Source organism: Lepisma saccharinum, chromosome 20, assembly GCF_977018435.1.
Source record: "Lepisma saccharinum chromosome 20, izLepSacc3.1, whole genome shotgun sequence".
NCBI classification, from domain to species: domain Eukaryota; kingdom Metazoa; phylum Arthropoda; class Insecta; order Zygentoma; family Lepismatidae; genus Lepisma; species Lepisma saccharinum.
In genome coordinates this window covers 32,788,884-32,805,138 of record NC_139248.1, presented here as the reverse complement: position 1 = coordinate 32,805,138, position 16,255 = coordinate 32,788,884, and the positions used below count along the sequence as shown (strand labels likewise).

The 16,255-nt window shown below is 37.5% G+C and overlaps 1 protein-coding gene across 4 annotated transcripts in view; it reads left to right on the top strand.

The window, feature by feature from the left end:
* jp (junctophilin) overlaps window positions 1-16,255 on the top strand; it is a 397,633-nt gene that overhangs the window by 370,983 nt on the left and 10,395 nt on the right. The gene's annotated exons all lie outside the window — the stretch shown is intronic.

The following is a 16,255-nucleotide window of genomic DNA, read 5'->3' as shown; positions in this document are numbered from 1 at the left end:
GTAAAACTGTTGTTTCTTATATCTTTGTACTGCAGGATTGTCAGTCAATAGAGCTCGGATAGTTATGCACTAAAAAAAACGCAAAATATGCACTTTAAAAACCCGTTTAATTTATAAATACTGTATATTACAAACTATGAAAGATTACATGCCAGGCAATGAATATGCATTATTCTGAATGCTCATTCGCTACACAGATTTTTTTCAATTAATATGGTTCTGCGTTAAATGGAACACAATACATTACAGCAAGATCATGATTGCATTTGATAACAAGATGATGTCTCAAATTTTCGAACTTGAAATTCCTTCTGTTTTCAGCTAGGATAGTCTTATATTCAGAAAACACACATTAAACTTCACAAGATACAAGTGGACTGTATTTTACGGCAACCAAGTCTGACACATCAAGTTGCAGATCATCCACACGTTGTCCGTTTGTATGCAGAATTTTGCGAACTTTCACCATTGTTGCATACCCACTGTTCTTTTTTAATACTGCATCCGATTTCTGTACATACACAGGATCTTCAACCTGGGCGAGGGCCTCTTTAACGTCTTCTATAATTTTGATGCTTGTTTGAAGTTGTTGAAAGAAGAACGACAGAGAAAAGATAAAGAAAAGAGAAGAGATGAGAAGCGAGGAGAAGAAAAATAAATACAGTATATGCTCGGTGTTGGTTGTGGGTACAAAAATATGCATAAGATCAACTAATTTTCACACAAATATGCACCTGCATATGATATATGCATTTTTAGTTAAAAATTCTTAAATATGCATTTGCATATGCAATATGCAATATGCAAAATGCATAATTATTCGAGCCCTAATTATCAATATTACATGATGACTTTTATATTGTACGTCTTGAATGCAAATTTCAGTGCATTAATATTTGTCTTAATTTGTGTCGCATTTTCTGCTACTTTCTGGTACTGTTAAATAACACGTTTATTGTATGTACGCACTTATTGAATACCCACTTAATGACGTCATAATAACAATGATATCTTAGCTTAAACTGCTACCCATTGCTAATTGCTGTGGTGAGAAACACATACCCATGTGCATGTCTAGAAAAATCCATCTATTATTAAAACAAATAACCACACTTATATGGACTCAAGGGGGTCACCCAGATTTGACCCCCACTCCCCAAGGGCGGCGCCCCGGGCAGACGACCGGCCCTTAAAACACCCCTGCCAGTGGCGTAGGAACGGCCCAAGTTATTGGAAGGGGTGCAGTACCCCCTAAAATTTTGATTCAAATTTTACCCCTGTACCTTCCTCAATTTTTTTATAGACTCAAGATGCTGCCATTCAAAGAATCACGTCTTTATTGGGTAAACACAAAAAAGTTTATTTTGCCTGCATTATCAATCTCCCTATCAAAACCACCGCGATTCTATTATGCCACATTGTCAGTGGTTTTTCCACACAGCCCCAACACCCCCTAAAAATTTATTACCCTTTCTGTGCATACAGTGGACTTAAAAGAAAAGCTCAGTGATATTCAAAATGAAAACATAAAGCGGAATAAACGCGAAAGGAACAACAGCGAAACGGATTTAGCGCGAAAGAAATTAGAGCGAACCGAATTAAGCGAGAAAGAAATTAGAGCGAAATAGATTAAGCGCGAAAGAAATTAGAGTGAAATGGATTAAGCGCGAAATAAATTAGGGCGAAACGGATTAAGCACGAAAGAAATTAAAGCGGAACGGAATAATAGCGAAGAAATTAAAGCGAAATCGATTAAGCGCGAAAGAAATTATAGCGAAACGGATTACGCACGAAAGAAATTAGAGCGAAATGGATTAAGCGCGAAATAAATTAGAGCTAAACGGATTAAGCGCGAAAGAAATTAGAGCTAAACGGATTAAGCGCGAAAGCAATTAGAGCGAAACGGATTAAGCCCGAAAGAAATTAGAGCGAAATGGATTAAGCGCGAAAGAAATTAGAGCGAAACGGATTGAGCACGAAGAGAAATTAGGGCGAGACGGGTTCAGCGCGAAAAAAAACTTAGAGCGAAAGGGATTATGTGCGAAAGAAATTAGAGCGAAACGGATTAAGCACGAAAGAAATTAGAGCAAAACGGATTAAGCGCGAAAGAAATTAAAGCGAAATGGATTAAGCGCGAAGGAAATTGGAGCGAAACGGATTAAGCTCGAAAGAAATTGGAGCGAAACGGATTAAGCTCGAAAGAAATTAGAGCGAAACGGATTAAGCGCGAAAGAAATTAGAGCGAAACCGAATAAGCGCGAAGGAATAAGAACAAAAGGTTTAAACGCGAAATGGAATACGCGTAGTAGAAATTACAGCGTAATTGATTAATTCCGAAACCAAAATTGAACACATGAATAAGCGCAAAAGGAATAACAGCTTTCGCGCTTGTTCTGGCAAAATGTATATGCAGTGATGTATGCCTACGCGTAAACAACGTGTAGAAAATGTAGGCTATGTAAACAACATGACGACGAGAGTAAGCTTATCAAAGAAATTGAATTATCCTGAGCATCTATTGTTGAAGAAATGTGAAATTGTATTCTTGGTTACAATGCAAACAATTTTCTACGAAGTGTCATACATTCTCATGATTAATTGAATAATGCACTACCTTTTGTCTCAACGATTACCACGTGTTTATACGAGCGGCTAGCGACAACTATTTGGTAACAGCACCCAAACAGAGCTGTCAGACCTACTCGTGTATGCATGTAATAGCAAAAATAAATAAAACCTAACTTGCCTAACCTACTCACATGTTTATTTCTACTACTCGATGCATACGTGAGTAGGTTAGGCAGGTCAGATTTGCTGTCCACATTTTACTTTTTCCCCAGCAGGTGGTGCTTGGAAGAGGACGATAGAAGTTTTTGCTGTAAATACGATTGTTTTCATCTAGACATGAGCCGACACGATTCAAAAGTGGCACTTTAAAAACAGTGTCACAAATAATCTCTTAGTGAAGTTTTGCATTGTCTGCGTGGACCATGTAAGCTATAAGGCAATGTAATCTACGAATAGAAATACACATAGACAACACAAAAACCTCCTCTTTATCATGATAACCAGATAACTAGTCCTCGATGATAAGTGTTGGTTTTAGTTAAGGTAAGAGGATTGATCCAAAAATGTTATTTCAATCATTCAATGTACTGCACATTAGTATATGCGTGATACAAATCTAGTATTTTCCTTTAAAGTCAAAGAAAACGAACGAAAAAACAAAATAACTTCGAAATTGTGCTGCCGCTGTGTACTCGGAATCAGGGAGGATTTAAGAAATTTGATCCCCTAGGTTATCCTTTGTTTTGGGTTCTGCCGACTATCTTATTCACTTCCAGTTAATTTCATGCTCAGTTTTAATAACACTTGTAAACTTCCATTTACGTTCGAAGCAAATAGTTCATTGTCCTCCCGGCCTCGCAATTTAACGCCAAGAAACTCTATGACGCTGGCAACTCGATGTAAAACCTGTTTCCAATAATCACACTCTTGCATTGTTGACGCAAAGCAGAATCTACTTTGTCCAACACCCTTTCTCTCATATGTACTTGTGCATTCGCGATGTTCACTACTATAGTATACGATCATGAGTTAGCCACACTGAGCTCTTCCGGTCACAATATCCCTGTACGAAAGAATGATCGCCATGGTTAAATAGTTTACAAGGAATACAGTAAAATTTACCTTTGCTTTTTTTAATATAATCCACTCGCGTTTTCTTTAGCTGCCCGTTAGCAAAACATCTGTTTCGTGGTGTACCTCGTTTGCTGATGAAACCCCCTTCGAATTTGAATAATAATAATAATAAGTCATTGATATCACGTTCTTTTGGCAAATTTCGAAGTTTCATTTAACGGTCAGGAGGGTTCAGGTAGATATATTGGCCCGAATATAAGCCGAACCCTAAAATTTGAAGGAGCGAAAAGAAAAGAAAAAGATGATACCCGAATATGAGCCGAGGGAAGAAAAGAAAATTGGTCCCTTGAAAGATTTTCCCTTGAAAGTGCATTTTTCAGTTTCAGCTCAGCATCAACCCAAACTAGCACATTAGATTCGTCAAGTCCATATTTCTTTCCGGCGTCTCTGTTGCTTGTGGCTTTATCGTAACGAATAACTGCAAGTTTGAAACTTGCATCGTAACTACACCTTATTCCCAGCCTTGATGATGTTTTCTTCTCCACACGATCGTTCATATTGGCGACAAACCTGTAGATCCACTTCAGTAGAAATGCTTAGAGAAGAACGAACACAATCTTAATAAAATCAAAGACTATGTTATCAAGAATGCCGACGGTTTTTACAATGCTCAGTTACACACAACAATGCTGTTGTTGGATAACTTTATGGTATGTATCTACAATGCTATTGTTGCATTATCGTTATTTCAAATGAGAAATCAGCACATTTTTAACAGCATATGATTTGACGAAATGTCATAATTTTTTTAAGGTCGCGAATATAACACGCATCCTAATTTTTCACAATTGAAATTTGGATAAAATGTGCGGCTTATATTCGGGCCAATACGGTATTTTACTCCTTGATTCTATCTCACCATAGGAAATTGAAGGGTCGGCAACATCACATCTATTTTTTTTTTAGTTGAGAATCGTCTCAACCTGTGGTTCTAATTTATGGAACTCGATCGGAGGACCTGTTACAGTTGGAGCTGATGGGGTACTGAAGAAGACAGATTTGCTTTAGACACTTTTGACCTGATACCTAAAAACTTCAAACTCTATTTGACGAATAACGGTTCCCCCATTTTTGTTGCCATTCTAGAACATCCAGTTTAAATCACTCCCCAACGAACGTCGGCACAGACACACTTGGAAGTGGAGACGACAGATTACAAACCACGCAAGGGATTGTTTTGGGTGCCAGAGCTTTGTTTGCCTGCACGATTGCAATTTTCATGATTTACTATACGAAAGAGGCAGGGGGATGCGAACGGGTGCTTGCGTACCCTTTAATTTTCTTCCGCACACCCTTCAAACCCAATTTTCGACTTAAAATACTGTTAATTCTTCACAGAGGAAAATGTTTGAAATAACTCAAAATAGTTAACCAAACATTTATTTAAAGATTCGATAAATAAATGATTATTCACAAGTAGGATACTAATCGAGCACACGTGCTAATAGTTAACAAAGAATTTGTTTAAAATTACCAACTATAGTAAATTATACTAGGTTTATTGTTTAAAGTTACCAAATATATTAGAGAGTGAGCGGTCTTGCTCACTTTCGCGTCGCTTCGGTGCTTTGTGGCATTCACGCCTTGCAAACTAACATTTCAGCATTGAAGTTTGCACCATTGAATACGTTTTTGTTGAAACATTATTTTTAGCATATAACATGGTCCTCAGAGACAAAATTGCGGAGTTTGACTGTGAATAACATGAAAAAAGATTGTTGCCTAACTATACGGCGAAGAGTGGTAAGTTCTGCCATCGCCGTAGGGTTAGGCAACACACATAACGTTATGCAAGATAGTGCGTATTTCATGATATAGATGTCCCACTTTCATTGCCGGAGACTATACCTAATCAGCATTTTTCAGCAATTTTGAACTATGTAAAGTTCTTTTGAACCTACTTCAGAATTTTTTGAGCCTAACTTAAGATTTTTAGAACCTATTTTAGGGTTTTACGAACCTATTTTAGGATTTTTAGAGCCTATTTTAGGATTTTCAGAACCTATTTTAGGGTTTTTAGAACCTATTTTAGGATTTTTAGAACCTATTTTAGGGTTTTCCGAACCTATTTTAGGATTTTTAGAACCTATTTTAGGGTTTTCCGAACCTATTTTAGGATTTTTAGAGCCTATTTTAGGATTTTTAGAACCTATTTTAGGATTTTTAGAACCTATTTTAGGGTTTTCCGAACCTATTTTAGGATTTTTAGAACCTATTTTAGGGTTTTCCGAACCTATTTTAGGATTTTTAGAACCTATTTTAGGGTTTTCCGAACCTATTTTAGGATTTTTAGAGCCTATTTTAGGATTTTCAGAACCTATTTTAGGATTTTTAGAACCTATTTTAGGATTTTTAGAACCTATTTTAGGATTTTTAGAACCTATTTTAGGATTTTTAGAGCCTATTTTAGGAACCGAAAAGCACACTTTTTAGAACCTAAAAATCCGTGGTGTTATGACCATGTCGTCATGAGCGTATAGTATTAAGAGAGACCACTATTATTGTATACTACAGGCAAATCATTCATATTAATCTGAAAGGGAAGCCACATTTATGTTTGAACATTTTGTGAATCGAGTCATTGGCATATTTTCACATAAGCCTACTAAAGTTGATTGGCATTTTATGTAGTGGCTAAAGCACACATACATGTTTCCTTTTCCTTTATTTTTAACATCGCACCCCTTCAGCACCCGATTAATCCTGGTCCCGAGGAAATTTGTAAATGAACGCATCAAACAAGTGTTGTAGAACTGAAATTTCCTGGTTACATACTCTCATTGAATTCATAATTATTTATATAGTTGTATATATTAATTTACTTCCTCCAAAAAGATACAGTACATTTTCTTACAAACATAAATATTTTCTGTTTATCCCTAAATTCTGTAACGTATAACATTAACACACATTTTCAAGTAAAAAAGTTTAATTCGTACACGTTTTATAATATACTAGCTACCTCTCCTACTGCGACTTTTCTTTCGCCAAGATGCACAACAGAACGCTGCCAACTTTTGTTACTACTATAAATGTTTTCATGTTTCTATACTCTGCTCCAGACAATGGCGGCGATTAGGAGGCAGTTGCCCCAGCACTATGCTAAACCTTATCTATGATGGAAAGTAAGCTGTCACCCCCCCCCCCTTACACACACACACACACACACACAGTTTTGTCACTTTGCCCCCGTAGTTCTGGTGCCAGGTATATGTGCAGCAAGCGAACGAAAGCAAGTCTCTGCGGTCTGGCTCGAGGGCTCGACCAATAAGCGCGTGAGAATGAAAGGAACGGCATGAAGGGGCCCACGCGACTGTAGCTATTTGTCGCTTGCAGCAGCGCGTACTGCTTCGCTCCGCCACTAGCTTCCTCCCCTTCTCTAACGTTATGCTCCACTCCTGGGACAGACTGGAGGTCCATGGGTTTTGGTTGTAAACCTATCAAAATAATAATAATAAAGAGAAAAGTTATACAAAATCCAACTTATTCGCATATCGCGAATTTTTAATCGTAAGGGGTATGTGTATATTTAGGGGCAAAATGACCATCAATTTAGCATTTTTTTAAAAATGTTAGAGAACTGTTCCGGCTGTGTAAAAAAATCATTGGGCTGCACAGTAAACAATGTTCCATATTGTTCTGTTCATGAAAATTCTGTTTTTGCGTAACATAAAATCACATCATACAAGATTGCCTCCCCTATGGCGTAGTGGTAAAGTCGTATCCTTGTAATCAAGGGGTCCCGTGTTCGATATTCGGTGGAGGCACATAGTGGTTCGGATCCCACTTTAAACTGCAGGTCCAGTCCCGATTAGCCTTACTGTGCATAAAGTGGACTTAAAGCAACAATTCAAATAAACAAAGCATCGGGGGTTACTCGCCACGTGCGTTGAATTGGTATATCACAAAAGAATGGCTTGTTCCTGAAAATATCTGAATCTAATAGTAGATTGACCAAGTCTCCAAGTCGAGATTTGATTGGTTCAACTCTCTCTCTCTCTATCTCTTTCTCTCTCTCTCTCTCTCTCTATCTCTTTCTCTCTCTCCCCTTCCTCTTTCTCTCTCTCTATCTCTTTCGCTCTCTCCCCATTTCACTCTCTCACTTATACATCTCTCTATTTCTCTTTCTCTCTCTATCTTCTATCTCTCTCTTTCCTTTCTCTCTCTTATACATCTCTCTTTCTCTCTCTCTCTCTCTCTTCCCTTTTCCTTCCTTCTCGCTCTGTCTCTCTCTCTCTCTTCTCCTTCTCTTTCCCTCTCTCTCTCTCATCTATCTCTCTCTCCCCTTTCTCTCTCTCTCTATCTCTCTCTTCCCCATTCCTTCCTTCTCTATATGTCTCTCTCTCCCTTTTCTTTCTTTCTCTCTCTCTCTCTTTCTCATTTTCTCTCATCTCTCTATCTTCTCTCTTCTCTCTTCCCCTTTCCTTCCTTCTCTCTCTCTCTCTCTCTCTCTCTCTCTCTCTCTTCCTCTCGACGGACAAGGAATTCGAGAGGCGCCCAGAGTGATGTCGCTTTTGATCACGTGCCAGCCCTCGAAATTCTGTTCCTGTATGAATGCCAAAGGACGAAGCATTCGCAAAGGCATTGAGAAGGACACAGCCCGTCGTGCAGCTTTGAAACCCACTTTCCCTATCAGCACATGCGTTAATTGATGCGCCTACGATGCTAACGATCTCTTAAACAGTAAACACTTGGTATGCGTGTTCCGTTCATATATTCAGGGGTACTAACGGAGAAAGCTTGTTTCTTTCTTTTTTTAAACTATTTTCCAGAAAATGTGCAAAAGGAAATAAAGATAACTATGTATGTGTGTGTACAAACACACGCGCACTCACCTGCAATTAAAATGGATATTGTACGTGCATACACTGTCACTCCTTGTACACACGAGAAGCAATTGTTCACTAAATCATTGGCTCAATCCAACCTGCATCAACTCAACTTCATCATTCTTACTCAAGATGCAGATATTCTAAATTAATGCCATCGGTTCAGTCGAAGCTGATCTCCCTGGCGGAGTGGTTAGCATCTGTGACGCCAGGGGCCCCGGGTTCGAGTCTCGGGTAAGACGTGGATGTTTGTGTTTGTCTTCAATGAGAAATGAAGGATTAAGTAAAACTGAGAAATTGAAAACAGGGAAGGGAGTGACTGGGGAAACTCCGCTTAGGGTTTCTTCCTCGTTTACAAAAAAAGTATGGCGTCTGACTACCATGCTGGAGGCCCCGGTTCGATTCACGGGGTAGGTGATCTCATGTGGGAACTTATCAAACCATGTCTATGCACAATGTGGCTCTGGGATTCACCCGGTCTTAACACTAAGGATCCTTGAACGGTAAAGGCGGCAGCAGAGAGGTGCTGATCACATCACCTCCGCAATGGCCGAGATCGTGAATGTGCGCAGCCCATATCTCCACACACTCTATGAGCCTTCAAGACTTGTGCCCAACCCTGTGGCCGAGTGGTTAGCACATCGCGCTGCGACGCCAAGGGTCCCGGGTTCGAATCCCGGTCGGGCTTGGTTGTTTGTGAATGTCCATTCATCAATTTCATCATTTCATCACTCATCCACATCTTCGCAAACTAGCCAAGAGGCACAAAACGCGAAGTAAAATAAACTAAATCAATCAATCAATCAACCTTCAAGACTTGTAATGTGCAGGGAGATAATGCATTTTTTTTTTTACAAAGATTAGGAATTTAATAAAAATGGGCCTCTAAAATATATGCAGTATTGATTTTGGAAATGTTGTGAAATTGAAGACTAAAATTGGTAAACGCTATAAGTGCTATAATAATTCAAACACCGTTTTCCACGTTGAACTGTGAAATGTGCCATGCTTTATAATGTGGTAAACGTGGCTGGTAGCCTCTAAGTAGTTCAAAGGGCGTGTAAAGAGGTCACTAGTGTGCACGTTCCTACGGGCTGATGTGCGGAACGATGCGATTTCCCAACACTTTCGCTTTTGGCACTTACAGCGTTTACCACTTTTTGGTCCTCAATTCTCTTAAATATTTTGAAAAAGAAAGAAACGAGCTTTTTTCAAGTTATCCGCTCTCGGTTGCAATACAACTTAAGCCGTCCATACACGATTCAATTGTTAAAACAGAGCATTCATGGTCCAACAAAATCAACAATTAAAGGCCGTTGAACAACGCTCTTATCGGAATTCTTGCAAGGTCTGAAAGTGCACTCATTATCGACCAAAGAAAAATTTGATAATTTCATATGTTACTGAATGATGGCGCTGTGTACGGAAGGAAAAGAAATAAAGAGATTAACCGTATCAAAGGTAATGTTGTTTTAAATTTTGTTTACCTAAACTACAATATAAGATCAGTACAAAAATATTATATTTTGTGGTTGGTTGTGTGTTAATTTATTCACGCAACATTATTCTTTGTTGAAAGTGCCGGCCACATGTTTACACTTCCGCGATGCTTTCTCTTCACTACAGATAAGAAATGGATATCTATATTCTGCACTTTGTCGATAATAATCGATTTCAATAACATGTGCTCTGATTAGTCGAGAGTCTGTCTTGAATGACTTTATTTAGAACCGTTCCCAAATTGAAATTCTTGGACGTTAACCACGAATTAGCCAAGAAACATGACGTACGCTCTGACGTCACTTCCTTTAAGCATGGAATTCAGTATGTTGTTCGTGTTTCGCGTATGGACAGTGTTCTGTATCAGTAGACAGAATCGTCCGACAGGCAAATGCGAGAATGTTTCGGAAGGAATTGTCTCGTTCTCGGTCTCGCCTTGATCACCCTACACGCTCGGCTACCGAGGTGTGGGCGAGGGGGGTTCATTCATCGGTCATCTCATCTCCATCACTGTAATTAGCCAAAATAAAATATTATGAACAGGATCGGATTTAGGGGAGCTTGGTGGGGGATCCTTTCCTCGATCTTCCAAGGTTCCTCCACTGAAGACCACAAAATGAAGACATGAAATATTATTGGAAACGTAAAAATGTCAAAAATATTATATTAAAAAAAACAATTACAATGTTATCATGAAGTTTACGTTGTGTTCACATAAAAATATCGTTTTTGGAATTCTGAATTAATCAATTAACTTTCTGTATTAACCCTAGCTTACCCGTGCAGTAGGAGAAACTTGCTTACCCAAGGGAAGGGGGGTTGACAGGCCCACATTTTTTTTATCACTAAAATAAAATAAAAACATTTTATTATTGAATCACTGCTTCCTTTGTTGATTGTACATGTGCACTTATTTTTTTATTATAACAATTACAAAAAATACCCCCATTAACAAAAAATAATAACCAATTATTGCGTGAGTGTCTAACATATATGTTATCATTCACTAAAACTCACAAAAAGCAAATAATTTTTAATTAATGTTTTTGTTGATAGAGGTGGAATTGTTTATTAAATATAATAATTGCAATAACTACCATCATTACCAGTCACTTGTACACTGTCATGAGTGTCTCGAATAACAAGCATTCAAAGATGGCGCTTGATAGGCCCACCTAGTGCATTTTGCCTCCTATTTACATTCCATTTATATTTTTCTGAACTAAAGTAATACAGAAATATTGTGAACAACGTAGGCAACAATGCAATTTATTTTCAATTTTTTATGAAAATTTTTACAGTTGAAAAATCGAAAAAATAGTGGTGGTGGGCCTGACAGCCTCCCCTCGGGTAAGCTGGGTTAAGTGCCACGATATGAAAATATGATGATGTGTTCCGGTTGTTGCATTTCACAATCAATTTTTACATTTAACTCATTTTTCCTCTGATTTATTCAGCTGAAATACTGCTTTCTTGGACGTTAAATTTCCGATTAACCTATTTGTGCAAGAAGTGGATTTAAAACAAATTTACCGGTATATGTATTTATGTTATCGATTACCAAAATAATAAACTTTTTCCCTTTTTCCTAATTGTAAAGATGTCAATTTTTTCTTACTAGTTTTGCTCTCAATTCAACCATTCTGTGAGACAGGCATCAAATTTATGCCTGTTGCTTTAAATAATTGCTGTGTCAGAGAAAAGATTGATAGTATGTTCAAGGGCATTTTCAAAACGGCGGAAATTGAGAAACACATGTTTGGCGTTCATATGAAGTTATTTGATATATTTTCATGAGACAAAAATGTTCTTGGCGTTGATTATTATATCAGTTGTAGAACAACACCTCATCAGGGTTTTTGTCTTGCAATCAAGTGGTTCCGGTTTCGATAAACGGTGCACAATGTACAGTGGTTCAGATCCCAAGTTGAACTGTAGGTCCAGTCCCGATTAGCCTATATGTGCAAGAAGTGGATTTAAAACCTTTTTTTTAAAATTCAACTCATCAGAGTTTTATATATATTTAAAATACGTATACCTTTTCTACAATGCTTTTCACAATGTTGTATATAATATATTACACGGTAATATAACAGAGAAATTAATAATGCAAAATTGAATCTTATTAAGTAAACTTTAAATGAACTTTATTCCAAAAGAGAGCATTGTTGAAATAAACCTATGAAGTACTTGAAACCAGGGTTGTTCAAGGTCCAGGAATTTTAAATAAATTCAATTCCGGTCTATGAGAGAAAATCAGCAAGCGTAAATGGGTTCTGGACCGTAAAGAACCTTTTCATCTGTAAGGTATTTCAATTCGGTCCAGGAACGGTTTCTATAATACAACCGGAGTGTGATATTCCAGTGTAAATGTACTTGCGGACATTTTTAGAAGGAAACTTTCAATCTGTCAATCCTGGCCTACGAATTGTAAATAAATTCAATCCCTGACTGGGAGAGAAAATCAGCAAACGTAAATGAGTTCTAGACAGTGTATAACCTTTTCATAATTAAAGCATTTCAATTCGGTCCAGGAACCTTTCTTCCTGATTAATTTAAATTCGGTCCAGGAACCTTTTTTCCTGATGAATTTCAATTCGGTCCAGGAACCTTTCTTCCTGATGAATTTCAATTCGGTCCAGGAACCTTTTTTTCCGGATGAATTTCAATTCGGTCCAGGAACATTTTTTCAAGAATGAATTTCAATTCGGTCCAGGAACCTTTTTTTTCGGATGAATTTCAATTCGGTTCAGGAACCTTTTTTCCAGAATGAATTTCAATTCGGTCCAGGAACCTTTTTTCCGGATGAATTTCAATTCGGTCCAGGAACCTTTTTTCCAGAATGAATTTCAATTCGGTCCAGGAACCTTTTTTTTCGGATGAATTTCAATTCGGTTCAGGAACCTTTTTTCCAGAATGAATTTCAATTCGGTCCAGGAACCTTTTTTTCCGGATGAATTTCAATTCGGTCCAGGAACCTTTTTTCCAGAATGAATTTCAATTCGGTCCAGGAACCTTTTTTTTTCGGATGAATTTCAATTCGGTTCAGGAACCTTTTTTCCAGAATGAATTTCAATTCGGTCCAGGAACCTTTTTTTCCGGATGAATTTCAATTCGGTCCAGGAACCTTTTTTCCAGAATGAATTTCAATTCGGTCCAGGAACCTTTTTTTTTTCGGATGAATTTCAATTCGGTTCAGGAACCTTTTTTCCAGAATGAATTTCAATTCGGTCCAGGAACCTTTTTTTCCGGATGAATTTCAATTCGGTCCAGGAACCTTTTTTCCAGAATGAATTTCAATTCGGTCCAGGAACCTTTTTTTTTTCGGATGAATTTCAATTCGGTTCAGGAACCTCTTTTCCAGAATGAATTTCAATTCGGTCCAGGAACCTTTTTTTCCTGATTAATTTCAATTCGGTCCAGGAACCTTTTTTCCAGAATGAATTTCAATTCGGTCCAGGAACCTTTTTTTTCGGATGAATTTCAATTCGGTTCAGGAACCTTTTTTCCAGAATGAATTTCAATTCGGTCCAGGGACCTTTTTTTTCGGATGAATTTCAATTCGGTTCAGGAACCTTTTTTCCAGAATGAATTTCAATTCGGTCCAGGAACCTTTTTTTTTTCGGATGCATTTCAATTCGGTTCAGGAACCTTTTTTCCAGAATGAATTTCAATTCGGTCCAGGAACCTTTTTTTTCGGATGAATTTCAATTCGGTTCAGGAACCTTTTTTCCAGAATGAATTTCAATTCGGTCCAGGAACCTTTTTTTTCGGATGCATTTCAATTCGGTTCAGGAACCTTTTTTCCAGAATGAATTTCAATTCGGTCCAGGAACCTTTTTTTTCGGATGAATTTCAATTCGGTTCAGGAACCTTTTTTCCAGAATGAATTTCAATTCGGTCCAGGAACCTTTTTTCGGATGCATTTCAATTCGGTCCAGGAACCTTTTTTTCCGGATGAATTTCAATTCGGTCCAGGAACATTTTTTCCAGAATGAATTTCAATTCGGTCCAGGAACCTTTTTTTTCGGATGAATTTCAATTCGGTTCAGGAACCTTTTTTCCAGAATGAATTTCAATTCGGTCCAGGAACCTTTTTTCCGGATGAATTTCAATTCGGTCCAGGAACCTTTTTTCCAGAATGAATTTCAATTCGGTCCAGGAACCTTTTTTTTCGGATGAATTTCAATTCGGTTCAGGAACCTTTTTTCCAGAATGAATTTCAATTCGGTCCAGGAACCTTTTTTTCCGGATGAATTTCAATTCGGTCCAGGAACCTTTTTTCCAGAATGAATTTCAATTCGGTCCAGGAACCTTTTTTTTTTCGGATGAATTTCAATTCGGTTCAGGAACCTTTTTTCCAGAATGAATTTCAATTCGGTCCAGGAACCTTTTTTTCCGGATGAATTTCAATTCGGTCCAGGAACCTTTTTTCCAGAATGAATTTTAATTCGGTCCAGGAACCTTTTCTTTTTCGGATGAATTTCAATTCGGTTCAGGAACCTTTTTTTCCAGAATGAATTTCAATTCGGTCCAGGAACCTTTTTTTCCGGATGAATTTCAATTCGGTCCAGGAACCTTTTTTCCAGAATGAATTTCAATTCGGTCCAGGAACCTTTTTTTTTTTTTCGGATGAATTTCAATTCGGTTCAGGAACCTCTTTTCCAGAATGAATTTCAATTCGGTCTAGGAACCTTTTTTTCCTGATTAATTTCAATTCGGTCCAGGAACCTTTTTTCCAGAATGAATTTCAATTCGGTCCAGGAACCTTTTTTTTCGGATGAATTTCAATTCGGTTCAGGAACCTTTTTTCCAGAATGAATTTCAATTCGGTCCAGGGACCTTTTTTTTCGGATGAATTTCAATTCGGTTCAGGAACCTTTTTTCCAGAATGAATTTCAATTCGGTCCAGGAACCTTTTTTTTTTCGGATGCATTTCAATTCGGTTCAGGAACCTTTTTTCCAGAATGAATTTCAATTCGGTCCAGGAACCTTTTTTTTCGGATGAATTTCAATTCGGTTCAGGAACCTTTTTTCCAGAATGAATTTCAATTCGGTCCAGGAACCTTTTTTTTCGGATGCATTTCAATTCGGTTCAGGAACCTTTTTTCCAGAATGAATTTCAATTCGGTCCAGGAACCTTTTTTTTCGGATGAATTTCAATTCGGTTCAGGAACCTTTTTTCCAGAATGAATTTCAATTCGGTCCAGGAACCTTTTTTCGGATGCATTTCAATTCGGTCCAGGAACCTTTTTTCCAGAATGAATTTCAATTCGGTCCAGGAACCTTTTTTTCCGGATGAATTTCAATTCGGTTCAGGAACCTTTTTTCCAGAATGAATTTCAATTCGGTCCAGGAACCTTCTTTCCGGAAGAATTTAAAATCGGTCCATGAACCTCAATCCGTAAATTCGGTCCAGGAACCTTTTTTCAGTAACAATTAAATACGGTCCATGAACCTTTTTTGAATGAAACAATACGCAACTTGGACCGAATTTAAATTGTGCGAGAAAAAAGGTTCCGGTCCTGCAGCGGGACCCAATAGAACCCATTAGAATTTATGGGTACAAGGACCTTTTACAACCCTGCTTGAAACAAAATTTATAATAGTTTATAGAATGGATTCCATGTGGCATTCATAACAGGAAATTGTTTTCATGTGAAAATTAAGAGCAGGTTTACACTAAGAAACATGGACGCCTACAGGAGATTTTCCAGGGGATGCATATTTTCCTCCATAATAGCATAATAGCCACAAAAGAAACACTCCAGTTTTAAATTATTATATTCCTGCAACGTCCTTATAACAATTAACATAAATTACTGTGACTGAAATGGCATTATATATGTGAAATATATAATTTTGGGGTACATTCATTTTCCAAAAGAGAACGTACATGCTAAGAAAATAACATTTGTAATGAATACGAGGGGCAAATAATTGGTTGCAAGGGTGCTAATTTTTGGCATGACAAGGACACTACAATAAGGCCATTGCCCTCTAAGTACTTTAATATTTGCTTAATATTTCTCATGCATACGAAAATGACCAACAAAATTACTACCTATTAATATTATAATTGTATGATTTCCTTAGATATAGGGGGGAAATTTGGGAAAAGGGTAATTTTACTTCTTGCAAAGGGAAATTGTACCCTCAGATAGTGGCAACACTGACTATTTATTAATACTATAATTATATGATTTATTTAGATGGAGAGAAAA